The sequence below is a fragment of the Gracilinanus agilis genome, chromosome 6, assembly GCF_016433145.1.
Source record: "Gracilinanus agilis isolate LMUSP501 chromosome 6, AgileGrace, whole genome shotgun sequence".
Classification (NCBI taxonomy): domain Eukaryota; kingdom Metazoa; phylum Chordata; class Mammalia; order Didelphimorphia; family Didelphidae; genus Gracilinanus; species Gracilinanus agilis.
This window is the reverse complement of record NC_058135.1, coordinates 282,789,226-282,801,811: the sequence shown is the minus strand read 5'-3', so window position 1 is coordinate 282,801,811 and position 12,586 is coordinate 282,789,226. Positions and strand designations below refer to the sequence as shown.

The 12,586-nt window shown below is 38.2% G+C and overlaps 1 pseudogene; it reads left to right on the top strand.

Moving 5' to 3' along the window:
* Positions 1 to 8,122, top strand: part of LOC123252745 — a 9,683-nt pseudogene extending 1,561 nt beyond the window's left edge.
* Positions 8,123 to 12,586: the final 4,464 nt, after the last annotated feature.

The following is a 12,586-nucleotide window of genomic DNA, read 5'->3' as shown; positions in this document are numbered from 1 at the left end:
TCCTTCTTGCTTCACTTTTCATCAGTTTATATAATCTTTGGCAAATTTTTCTTAAATCAGATCCAGTGTTATAACCCTTTAGCCCAAGAGTATTCCATCACAAATATATGCCACAAAATATTCAACCATTTCCAACTGATGAATATTCCCTCAATTTTTAATTCTTTGTCACCAGAAAAAGAACAGCTATGAACATTTTTGTAAACATAGGACCTGTTTTGTTTTCTTTGATATATTTTACACATTGTTCTAGTATTATTATTGCTGGGTCAGTGGTTACCTGTAATTTATATTCCTTTGGCCATAGTTCCAAATTTTTCTGAAGACTGATAGATGTTCACTACTCCACAGATATAACATTTTTTCCCTTATAATCTTCAGCTTTTATCATTTCTGATAATTTTAAGTTGGTATACACAAGGTGTTTCAATATCTATTTTTCTAATTTATACTAATAGAGCATTTTTCCACATGACTTAATTTAGCTTTGATTTCTTCTTCTGAAAATGGCAAGTTTGTATTTTCTGACCATATATCAATTGAAGAATGTCTTTGAATTTTATGTTTGTCTCAGTTGTAGACTAATATGTATTTCGGGAATGAAATATTTAAGGGGCACCTGGGTGGTTCTGTGGATTGAGAACCATGTTTAGAGACAGGTTGTCCTGTGTTCAAATCTGCCCTCAGACACATCCTAGCTGTGTGACCCTGGGCAAGTCACTTGACTCCCATTGTCTATCCTTTACCACTCTTCTGCCTTAGAACCAGTGCACAAATTTGACTTTAAGATGTAAGGTAAGGTTGTAAAAAGAAATGAAGTCTATACCAGAAGATCAAGCTGTTAATATTTTTCATAAATTCTTGTTGTTTTTTGGCATAATTTAATTTCTCTAATTATCTCTTTTGATTACAACTCTTTTTGTTTTTGTTTTGTCAGAGAACTTGATTAGTACCACTTGCTTTTTCACTACAAAATAATAGTGTACATGCAGCTACAGCCCTTATTTTAATTCTAAATCTTTTCGTCTCCAATGTTTTTCTTTTATACAATATATTGTTTGATTTTGAATTCTTATGCATTTTGCTCTGAATCCATTTATGGGTGAGTCCATCTTATTTACACTCATATTCATGATTACTACCAATGTCTATTTCTCTCCATTCTATTTTATTATTTAACCTTCTTATTCTTTTATGTCCTCTCCTCTCCTTAAATACCATTTTTTATTCATTTGCCTTGTCTTTCATTTTCTTTTATTACCTTCCCTAATACATCTCTGAGGATCAGTCATTGCTTGTCCATATTTATTTTGCTTTACAATGCAAAAGTTTTTTTTTCTGGGTATCTCTTTTGTATAAAATAATTTTTCCAATCATCTGCTCACTTTCTACCAAAATGATTATCTTGTTATTCTTAAAATCATAGTTTCTCAAATCTACCTCAACTTGTGTTATTGTTTCATTTTTATAATCAGTCATAATGTAACAACCTCTTCCCATTTCTCTTCCACTGGAATTATTTTCCTTTATTTTGTTTCACTGAACTTTTTGAATTGTTTACTCCTTTAATTATTTGTATTCCCTTTTTCTTCTCTACCTTGAATTTCAGCAGTATGCATTCAAAATGGTCCTTTAGTCCTAAATTTAACTTATCAAAAATTATATAGGTCTTGAATGGACTTTTTTAACTAAAAAGACTGCTGCTTGTTGAAAGCAACAAATGTTTGTGAATACAGATTTTCAAGAGAACTTGGAATGCGAGATATTAGACATATTTGAAAGAAATTCATGATTTGGTGGAGAGAAGAGAAAAGTTTCAGGTTTCATCACAATCTGGAATTTATCTAGGACATTACTCTTCTGTCACCTATGATTTGCTAGGAAAAAATAGAGTACAGAGTGCGAGGCAAAGCTCAGTAAGAAGAATTTTACAAAAAGAGAATGACAGCTTTTGTAATCTTCAAACACATAACCATTTTGTGTTGATTATCAAGTCTTAGCAGAGTGAATGAACCCTCCTTTCCTCAAGCAGTAATAAACTTCTGTCCTTGTGTTCAGCTCCACAACTTCCTGAAGTGTGTTAATCCTGTCAATGGGATCAAAAATGATTTATGTGGGGATGGAACCTTGATGACTGCTGAGACATATGATATCTTGAATTTTAAATCATTACCTGGTTATTATTGGACTCAGGTGAAAGTTGGAGAAGTGATTCCTCATAAAAAAGAGTTAAACATTAATGAAGAGGACATAGATTGGCCAGAAGATTTCCCTCAGGTAAGATTCAAGTGTCTCTTCATTGGACCTAAGAACTTCCCTGAAGATATTGGGAATGACTAGGATAGGGCTGAAGCATCAACTTCTTTCTTTTGCACTCATTAAGACAGAACCTTGATTTCTCTGAATTACTTTACTCAATACTTTTTTTAAATAATTGTTTTATTTTTAGAAACATTTTCATGGTTACATAATTCATGTTTTTACTTTACCCTTCAGCCCCTGAACCCAGTCTCTCCCCCCCACTGCCACAAGGGCTAACTCGCATTTCCACTGGTTTTAACATGTGTGCTCAGTCAAGACTCATTTACATGTTATTGATAGTTACATTGGTGTGGCCTTTTCGGGTTAACATCCCCAAACATGTCCTCATCAACCCAAGTGTTCAAGTAGTTGTTTTTCTTCTTTGTTTCCACTCCTGCAGTTCTTCCTCTGAATGTGAATAGCGTCTTTACCATTAATCCCTCAGAATTATCCTGGGTTATTGCACTGCTGCTAGTACAGAAGTCCACTACATTCTATTTTACCACAGTGTATTGGTCTCTGTGTACAATGTTCTTCTGGCTCTGCTTCTTTCTCTCTGCATCAATTCCTGGAGGTCTTTGCAGTTCACATGGAATTCCTCCAGTTTATTATTCCTTTGAGCACAATAGGATTCCATCACCAGCATATACCACAATTTGTTCAACCATTCCCCAATTGAAGGGCATACCCTCATTGTCCAGTTTTTTGCCACCACAAAGAGCACAGGTATAAATATTTTTTCTGCAAGTCTGTTTATCTATGATCTCTTTTGGGTACAATCCCAGCAACGGTATAGCTGGATCAAAGGGCAGGCATTCTTTTATCACTCTTTGGGCATAGTTCCAAGTTGCCATCCAGAATGGTAGAATCAGTTCACAGCTCCACCAGCAGTGCATTAACGTCCCAATTTTGCCACATCCCCTCCAACATATATTACTCTCTCCTGCTATCATTTTAGCCAATCTGCTAGGTGTGAGGTGGCACCTCAGAGTTGTTTTCATTTGCATTTCTCTAATTATTAGAGATTTAGAACACTTTCTCATGTGATTATTGTTACTTTTGATTTTTTTATCTGAAAATTGCCTATTCATGTCCCTTGCCCATTTATAAATTGGGGAATGCTTGATTTTTTTATATAATTGATTTAGATCCTTGTATATTTGAGTAATTAGACCTCTGTCAGAATTTTTTGTTATAAAGATTTTTTCCCAGTTTGTTGTGTCCCTTTTGATTTTGGTTGCATTGTTTTTATTTGTACAAAACATTTTTAATTTAATATAATTAGATTAGGGATATTAGGAATAAATTAGAAGCCTTTCCAATAAGATCAGGTGTGAAACAAGGATGCCCATTATCACCCCTATTCTTTAACATTGTACTAGAAACACTAGAGTAGCAATTAGAGAAGAAAAAGAAATTGAAGGTATTAAAATAGGCAACAAGGGGGGGCAGCTGGGTAGCTCAGTGGAGTGAGAGTCAGGCCTAGAGACAGGAGGTCCTAGGTTCAAACCCAGCCTCAGCCACTTCCCAGCTGTGTGACCCTGGGCAAGTCACTTGACCCCCATTGCCCACCCTTACCACTCTTCCACCTATGAGACAATACACCGAAGTACAAGGGTTAAAAAAAAATTTAAAAAAAAATAGGCAATGAGGAGACTCTTCGCAGGTGATATGATGGTCTACTTAAAAAATCCTAGAGAATCCACAAAAATGCTATTAGAAATAATCAACAACTTTAGCAAAGTTGCAGGATACAAAATAAAAGAACATAAATCATCAGCATTTCTGTATATTTCCAACACATCACAGCAGCAAGAGGTAGAAAGAGAAACACCATTTAAAATCACCCTAGACAATATAAAGTACTTGGGAATCTATCTACCAAAACAAACATATGAATTATACTAACATAACTACAAAACACTTTCCAAACAAGTAAAACTAGATCTAAACAATTGGAAAAACATTGATTCCTCATGGGTAGTATGAGCTAACATAATAAAAATGACCATTCTACCCAAATTAATTTACTTATTTAGTACCTTACCTATCAAACTACCAAAAAACCTTTTTTACTGCATTAGAAAAAAACTGTAACAAAGTTTATTTGGAAGAACAAAAGATCAAGAATATCAAGGGAAATAATGAAAAAAAAAATGTGAAGGAAGGTGTCTTAGCAGTACCAGCTATTAAGATATAGTATAAAGCAGCAGTCACCAAAACAATATGGTAGTGGCTAAGAGATAGAAGGTAGGATCAGTAGAATAGTCTTGGGGTAAGTGACATCAGCAAAACAGTGTATGATAAACCCAAGGAGCCCAACTTTTGGGACAAAAATCCACTATTTGACAAAAACTGCTGGGAAATTTGGAAAACAATATGGGAGAGATTAGGTTTAGATCAACATCTCACACCCTACACCAAGATGAATTCAGAATGGGTGAAAGACTTGAATATAAAGAAAGAAACTGTAAGTAAATTAGATGAACACAGAATAGAATACTTGTCAGATCTCTTGAAAAGGAAAGATTTTAAAACTAAGCAAGAGTTAGAGAAAATTACAAAATGTAAAAATAAATAATTTTGATTATATTAAATTAAAAAGGTTTTTTACAAACGCATTACTCTTTTCAAAATCTTTCCAATTAAGTTACATAATGATCTTAATTCATTATATGAAGAAAATCTTAAAATACCTCAGACCAAGAAAGCAATTTGGAATAACAAGAGGAGGGAAAGTGGAAATCTTTTTACCCTCAAAAGAGACGTATGTCACCAAAGGGTAGCTGATATAGGAAATCCTGTAACTACAGATATATTTTATTATAAATTTGCTTTCCCAAGAATGTGTATTCTTAATTAAAATGTGCTTGCATAATGGGAAGAGTGTGTGGAGTCTGGGACAATCCTTTTCCCTACTTCAAATGTGGCTTCAAATGCTTAACAGCTCTATGACTCTGGGGAAGTCACTTAATCCTTTTTCCTTCAGTTTTTTTTAAGTTTGTAAAATCTGTTTGTGAAGGAAAGAGTAGAGCACTCCAGGATCTTTGTCAAGAAAATCCCAAGGAGGTTTTTGGAAATTTTGACACAAATATAATATGATTGATCAACAAATTAGAATCTTGTGAGTATTTCCTCTTCTGATATAGAACTTATATTATATATAGATTATTTTGTCTATGGAAAAACATAAATCCCATCTTCTATGAATCAGCAGTGATTCATATGAATCATCAAATATCATCCTATGAAACAAGATCAATCATTTGAATCAAGTACACTTGATTCCCATCTTCAAGCAGATCAAATAAAACTGAAGTATTTAATCAGTTTATTTTATTAAAAACTCTAAATTTATGACTCCCTGAAAAATTCATGATTTCTCATTCAAATACAAAGAATAGGCCTTGTTCAGTGAACAAAAACATAAAGAAACATTTCTCCTAAAGTGATTAATGAATGACTTCAACATTTCTTGTAGAAAATGAAGTACACTTTAGAGATATACTGTCACATATCTGGTTGAAAATATGCCATTGAACCATTAGTATTTTTAAAAATGGAGGAGCTATGTTGTTTCTGTTGTAGATTCTGTCCATATACATGTCTTTAGGAAAAGATGATATAGATCAGAAGAGGGAAAACTGAGAGAAAATCTCTATTCAGAAATGTATCATCCTTTCACTTCCAAACTTCAGATATGTTATTCTAAATGTCCACCACATTATTGCCTCAACGAATCTACCTTTCATACATAATTCTAATAATGATATATTTTTTTCTTTTCTTTTTATGAAAACTCAGATTCCAAGTTCTACATGCAGTGTGACCTGTGGCCCTGGCTTCAGGAAGCAATCTCTTGAAGATCAGCCCATCTGCTGCTTTGACTGTACCTAATGTCCTGATGGGAAAATTTCCAATAAAACAGGTGGGTGCCTAAAGAGAAAGAGTTCTTCCTAATTATAGATTTTGAATTTTTTAGTTTTTATATCATTTTAGGACTTAACATGATAAATTTTATTCTCACCATTATCATATGGAAATATTTCTGTTTTATGGTAGACCTAAGAATGTTTTCCTGAAATAACAAAATTTAGTTCACCACATCTTAGCTCTTGAAAATTATATTCTCATATTTTCCTCCTACTTAAATTTCATTAGTTCTTTATTTATGAATGAAAACTAACATCATTCTGAGGTTTCAGAATACAAGTTAATACATTATGGCAGATTTATATAAATGTATTGACATTATATGTTAAATATCCTATTCATTTAAAAGCTTTTTTTAAATTATCCTCAAATGATTTTCAAATTAAAACTTAGTGTTAATTATACTAAACATGTTTTTTTAAAGAAATATACCATTAAACATTTAATAGTTTTCAGATATCTATTTGTATTTTCTTATTTTTTAAAAAAGATCAATTCATATTCTTAACATATTGATTAAAACATATTTAACTGTAATTCTGAAACAAAGATTTCTTAAATTTCAAAAATAATTTTTTATTCATAAGTAGAGATAAAGAGAAACTAAAATGTGATCTTTTCATTGACTATCTAAAATTCTTATCCTTCTCACTGAGGAGTCTAAAAGCAAGATTAACTTCATGTGGAATGACTAAAATTGCACTTTACTGGAGAAAGAATACTACAGTGTGTATCAGGAGTCGGCAACCTTTTTGGCCGTGAGAGTCATAAATGCCAGATTTTTTAAAACGTAATTTCATGAGAGTCATACAGTGCTCACAGTGTGCGCTCCTGTAAAAGCACCTGAAAAAAATTGACTTTATGGCTCCTGCAGAAAGAGCCATATCTGTCCCTCACAAAAGACAGATATGGCTCGAGAGCCACATGTTACCGACCCCAGGTCTATATAAATTTCGTGAAATTCAATTTTGTTGCATTCCCAGATGCAGAACAATGTATACAATGCCCTGAAGATCAGTACCCAAGTGAGGAGAAAGATAGATGCCTCCCCAAGACAGTGACTTTCCTGGCCTATGAAGAGACTCTGGGAATGATTCTGGCCTCCGCAGCTCTCTGCTTCTCCATCCTCACAACCTTTGTCCTTGGAGTGTTTGTGATGCACAGAGACACCCCCATAGTGAAAGCCAATAATCGCAGTCTCAGCTACATTCTACTCACTTCTCTCACCCTTTGCTTCCTTTCTTCCTTACTCTTCATTGGTCATCCTACACCAGCCATCTGCATCTTAAGACAAACCACATTTGCCATTGTGTTCACAGTGGCTATTGCTTCCATCTTGGCCAAAACCATCACTGTGGTTCTGGCCTTTAGGGCCACTAAGCCAGGTAGCAAGCTCAGGAGGTGGTTGGGAGCATCAGTATCTTATTCTCTCATTTTCATCTGTACCCTTACGCAGATGTGCATCTGTGGCATCTGGCTGGGAACATACCCCCCATTCCTTGAGATGGATCCACACTCTGAGGCTTCCTTCATTGTCATTCAGTGTAATGAGGGCTCCCTTGTTTCCTTCTACTGTGTTCTTGGCTACATGGGCTTCCTGGCCTTGGTCAGCTTTACACTGGCTTTCCTGGCCAGGAATCTGCCAGATACTTTCAATGAAGCCAAGTACCTGACATTCAGCATGCTGGTGTTTTGCAGTGTCTGGATTTCCTTCTTGCCCACATATCAGAGCACCAAAGGGAAGACCATGGTGGCCATGGAGATCTTTTCCATCTTGGTCTCCAGTGCTGGGATTCTCACCTGTATCTTTGCTCCCAAATGCTATGTGATCCTTCTGAGGGCAGACAGAAATACCCTGGAGATACTGAAAAACAAAGCTAATCCCTGATGAACAATGTGTTCTTAATCTCTTCCTCACTAGTCTTAGAGATGCATCTCCCTATTTCTAAATCAATGATTTAAAATAATCTAGCTTTTATACAGTTTTTTTCTTCTGCTACCATCTCTTTCTTTTGTACTAGGCTCAAAAAGAGCCTATTTTGAAGAAAGTCATATTGCTTGATTTCTGAATAGAAGTAGAATTAATTTAGTAATTATATAAAATACCCTCTAAAGAATAAAAATTTGATATAAAGATGAGGAAGAAAATAATATATATTAATTCATATGTTATTTTAGAAAAAACACAGAACTATTAAATAGTCATAACCACTCTTTAATCAATGGAAAGGGGGAACAGGGCTACTTAGCGTAATGGAAGGTGGCTAATAGAAACTTTTTGCTTCGGTAATTTCTAAAGGTCACAAAAAGTCAGGTAAACATCTTAGAATCTTTAGAAAGTCAGTTAGAACTGAAAGCTATAAATAGAGTTGAAGTTCCAACTGATGGGGGCTTTTGCCTTCTGGCTTTTGCTGTGGCTTAACCTGTTGGCTTTGGTCTAATTGCTTAGGCCGTGGTCTGTGCTTATTTTGTTTTGGGGAAATTTGGACCTGTCTCATTTCTCTGGACCTCTCCCTGATCTCCCATCTCCATCCTCCCCTTCCCTGATTTTCCTTTTGGGTCTGGTGGAAGGGAGAGCGTGGTGATTGAACATTGCGGGTTTTAGTTTCTTTAGATAATTGGAGTATCCTCAAATAAGTTACCCCTAGATTTGTATTGCACCCTAAAAGAAACTTTAATTAAGATGGTCCTTGAGTCTGGTGGTAATTGGGTGACGCTCCTGCCCCTGGCCTTGTTCAAAGCCCAGAACACGCTGAGACCTTTGTCCCTATCACCTTATGAAATATTGTATGGTTCTCTGTCCCATATTCTCTCTTCCTTTCCCTCCCCAGATGCTAACCAAGCCCCCCAATTGCGTGATTTTGTTCTTTTTCTCTCTCAGCTGCAGCAGGATCTTTGGCCCCCCTTGCAAGCCCAGTTCCAGCCTCCCCCGCATGATCCTCACTCTTATAAGCCAGGAGACTGGGTTTGGGTCAAAAGACATCAGAAATGGGCTCTCCAACCTCGCTGGAAGGGACCGTTTGTTGTCATATTTGTGATTCCCTCAGCACTCAAGGTCGACGGGATCGGTCCTTGGGTCCACCATTCCCACGTATGACTGGCAGAACCTCCAGATCCTGAGCCAGACACCTGGATCACCCATAGCCGTCCAGACAACCCCTTGAAACTTCGATTGTCATGATGCAGGCCCCAGGACTCTACCCAACCCTCAAAAGTACCCCCATGACCTCCCTCACTGGCATTGTGATTTTCTCTTTCACTTTCCCTCTTATCTTTCGGCCCTGTTGGGGGTACCGGATACGCTGTAGTCCTCTCCATAACCCCCATCAACTGTGGAAATGGTCACTTAGTAATGGAGCAGCCTCAGATACTATTGTGTCTATTGTTACCCCTGGTGCTCCAAGTTTTCTTTTTACCCCTTGTCAGGTCCTCCCCTCTGTCCGATGTGATGGGCCCGGCGTTAAGTTCTTTGTACTTTTTGATTGTTACCTCTTCCCTGCTTCAGCCCCCTGTCGGTCCTATTGTAATTACCCTAATCACTTTTATTGTGGGTATTGGGGCTGTGAGACCTTGGCCACTGGGTGGGCAACCACTGTTCAGGATGGCTCCCTGCTTTTGAGGTGGTCTCCACCGGGTTGTGAACCCAGAAGTGTAGTTCCCTGGAACATGGGACCAGGCCATCATGCAGGCGTTGTGGAAGTGGCAGTACCTGTAGGTTTCTTAACCTCACTGTCCTCCATCCTCAGGATCAGTCTTGGGTTCTGGGAAAAACTTGGGGTCTCAGGGCATACATGTCGGGTTCTGACCCAAGAGGACTCATCCTAATAAAGAAGGAACCAGTAACCCCTCCTTCACTGGGGGTGGGGCCTAACTTAGTTTTGCAACCATTCCTGGAACCAGTTAAGCCAGCTAAACCCGTAGATGTTGTGGTTACCAAGCCTTCTAGGTCTTCTATTCCCCCTTCCCCAACACCTGCCCAGGTTGCCTCATTGACCCCCCCCCCCCTTCATTCTCCTATTGACAATCGGATACCATTGTGGCCTCTCTTGGATGCTGCATATGCAGCCCTGAACCAGACATTTCCTAATATGACAGCCACTTGTTGGCTTTGTCTGGATGCTCGCCCCCCTTATTATGACGCCATAGCCATTAATGCCACCTATGATACTTCTACCGCAGTCAGCCCAGACACCTGTAATTGGACAGATCAGAAGGTTGGCCTGACTCTTCAGTCCCTCTCTGGGAGAGGTAGATGCATTGGCACTTCTACTCTTATCTCCTCAAAGCCTCACTGCATCCCCCCTCAGAATAATAGCCAAGCTCAGGCATCAGGATCCCCCGCTTGGTACCTTCCTCCTGCGGGGGCTCGGTGGGCTTGCACAGTTTCAGGTCTGACCCCCTGCATGGCAGCCTCCACCCTGCTCCATAACAGGGAAGTCTGCATCCTGGTCATGATTTTCCCCAGAGTTATATATCACCTCGTGGAGCAGTTCCTGGCTTTTTGGTCACAAAAAGCTCACAGCAGATTCCGGCGGGAGCCCATCACTGCCATCACGCTTGCAACAGTCTTTGGATTAGCAGGGGTCGGTACAGGGATAGGGGCCTTCGTGACACATCAGACAGACCTCCAGGTCCTTCAGACTGCAGTAGATGAGGATTTGCGGAGGATTGAGAAATCTATTCAGGCCCTGGAACAATCCCTCACTTCCCTTTCAGAAGTGGTTTTACAAAACCGGCGAGGCCTCGGCCTCCTTTTTTTAAAGGAAGGGGGCCTCTGCGTAGCCCTCCAGGAAGAATGTTGTTTTTATACCGACCACACTGGAGTAGTGAGGGAATCCCTTGAAGAGCTCAGACGCAGCTTAGATGCCAGGGACAAATCCCTCCGCTCTTCCTCACCGTGGTATCAGCAGCTGTTCAATCGGTCACCTTGGCTTACGACCCTCATTTCCACTATATTAGGACCCCTTTTGATTATTCTCCTGTTGCTAACACTTGGCCCTTGTATTCTTAACCACTTTGTCCAGTTCATTCATGACTAGATAAATACGGTCCAGCTCATGGTCATGCAACTGCAATATCAACCCCTAGCTACTGACCCAGATCCCAGCGAGGGCCTGGCCCCGAGGAAGATTCCTTAATGAGAAAAACGAAAAGGGGGGAATGTTGTAGCCAAAAAACAGAGACTCTTAACCAACAGCCTAACAACATCCTGTTGAGCATGGGGGTTTTACAACATCCATAATTAGCAGCTTGACAGTATCATACCCTGTTGAGTAGGGGGGGTTTACAACATCATGCTTTGGGTCACCATTCCTCCCTAGACAAGACAGCCTTGAAGATTAAGAGTTATATCCTGTGGCACCTGGACGCATCCTTACTCCCACTGTCTAGCTATTAAGTAAACCCTAAGATATAGGCGCCTAAACCCTAGCCCTCGAAACATATATATTCCCCCTTTTGAATGCATTACTCGGGATTCTCTTGCTGAGTTCCCCCAGTGCGCACTGGCAATAAAGCTTTCTCCTGCTTGATTGCATTGTCTTGTGTGTTCCTCTGGTGGCCACCCATTTGAACCCTAACAATACAACCTTAACCTCTTCAGGTGAAAAACTTAATTCCCTTTGTAGTCCACTTGCATACATATTTCGTATTCATTCATCATTACTTTCTAGCAATTTGAGTCTAAATACATGTTAATCTCTAAATCACAAATTCCTTCTAATACACTGTACACATTTTTAAAAACAGTTCTTACAACCCTAGTCAAATATAGCACTGTTTAGAAATTCCACCCTTTCCAAATTTTAGTACCTGTATTATTAAATCCCAAGTACAGATTAACCACTTTCAAAACTTCTTGTGTGTCATATTACTTGTTAGTTCTGATAGCACATACATTAAAAGAACATCTCATTTTGAAAAATCCCAAGTTTAAATTCTAGAATAAGTTCTCAATAACACCATTACAACTTTTTTCTGAATGACTTTCACATTTACAAAGTAGCCAGTACAATTTCTGACCTCATAGAATAATCATTCCCTCTCTGGGTCAGGCTGGCTAGTAACCACATTTAGACAATTCTCAATTCACTGAAACCAAGGCTTAACAAACTTCTAACCATGAGTTTTTGTGCTCAATAAAATCTAGTTATTATTTCACATTTGACTGACAAACAGTTACCACAATAAATAAAATTACATTGTACCATATCAACATCGTTAGCAATCCTCAACCCTTAAAATCAAATCTTAAGTGAAAATGCTTCCAAATGTGGAGTAAAATCTCCCTTTTCTGCTCTGAATTTTTCTCTTTTTCACTCCCTTGGGGGCCCATCCAAAGGAAGAAAGAGGA